Below are 1,619 nucleotides of genomic sequence, written 5' to 3'. Positions count from 1 at the left end.
ATACAGAGTAAAGCTCCCTCTACACTGTCCCCCTGAATCACTCCCAGAGTGGAGGGAGCACCGGGCAGTTTATCTGACACTGGCTTCTCTGGCCCCACTGGGAGTAGTTGCGGAGTGGAGTCTGGCCTTGCCTGTGTTATTTTCACTAAGCTGATGTTTCTGATTTCAGGGTGCCGCGTTGAAATACCTCCCGACCATTGTCAACGACGTCATGCTGGTGTTCGACCCCGTCGAGCTCAGGTGAACTGATCGGCAACGGGAGCCTTCGCGGAGAGCTCTGCAAACGTATCACGCCCCTCCCCCGAAACCGTTCCCACGTTCCGGACTGGTTCCCCTCAAACACTGCGCCCCCACCCCATCCCGTGCACCACCCCTCTCCTAACCGGGGAAGGAGGAGGTGGGGGATTCCAGCTGATCAACTGGGGTGGGCTTCATGGAACCACTGTTGGACCAGTGGGAGGCTTTCCCGCCACCCGCTCTTGTGCAGAAATGGCGTTACTGAGGCCTTTCAGTCCATCGGGGGCCATGCTATCTCTCTCTCTCAGTGTGTGGGTGTGTGTGTATGTGTGTCAGGTGACCCCAGTCGGTTCCCCAACCTCCATTTTAATGCCAGGGTGATTGGTACCCTCTGGTGTGAGAGTGGGTAAATTGAGGGCATGCTGGCAATTCCTCCTCGCCCCCCACCCCCCCGAACGACTGAGTGGGTCCTTGTGCTGGCGGAGCGACCCGTCACAGGTTGGCGCACACTAACGGGCTGTCTGTTTGCCCACCCTCCCCATCCCCGATGCAGCGTCCTCTTTGCCAAGTTCATCGAGAGTGTCCCGGAGAACCAGCTGGTCCGGCAGAAACTCAGCTGTATGTGTAAGGTGGTGGACAGTGACCTCTTCAAAGGGCCAGGTACCCAGAACGCTACTCTCTCTGTGACCCACAGGGAGACCGGGAGTGACCCCCAGGGAGCGACCCTCAGAGGGACCGGGAGTGACCCCCAGGGAGCGACCCCCAGAGGGACCGGGAGTGACACTCAGGGAGTGACCCCTAGAGGAGACCGGGAGTGACCCCCAGAGGAGACCGGGAGTGACCCCCAGGGAGCGACCCTCAGAGGGACCGTGAGTGACCCCCAGGGAGTGACCCCTAGAGGAGACCGGGAGTGACCACCAGAGAGTGACCCCCAAGGATTGACCCCCAGAAGGACCAGGGTGTGTCCCCCAGGGTGTGTCCCCCAGGGTGTGTCCCCCAGGGAGTGACCCTGAGGGAGTGACCCCCAGTGAGCGACCCCCAGAGGGACCAGGAGTGACCCCCAGGGAGTGACCTACAGAGGGGACCAGGAGTGACCCCACGGAGTAATGCCCCAGGGAGTGACCCCCAGAGGGACTGGGAGTGACCCCCAGGGAGCGACCCCCAGGGGGACCGGGAGTGACCCCCAGAGAGTGACCCCCAGAGGGACGGGAGTGACCCCCAGGGAGTGACCCCCAGAGGAGACCGGGAGTGACCCCCAGGGAGCGACCCCCAGAGGGACCGGGAGTGACACTCAGGGAGTGACCCCTAGAGGAGACCGGGAGTGACCACCAGAGAGTGACCCCCAAGGATTGGCCCCCAGAAGGACCACAGTGTGTCCGCCA

This window comes from Chiloscyllium plagiosum, unplaced genomic scaffold, assembly GCF_004010195.1.
Source record: "Chiloscyllium plagiosum isolate BGI_BamShark_2017 unplaced genomic scaffold, ASM401019v2 scaf_6158, whole genome shotgun sequence".
Classification (NCBI taxonomy): Eukaryota; Metazoa; Chordata; class Chondrichthyes; order Orectolobiformes; family Hemiscylliidae; genus Chiloscyllium; species Chiloscyllium plagiosum.
Note: the sequence above shows the minus strand (reverse complement) of the source record.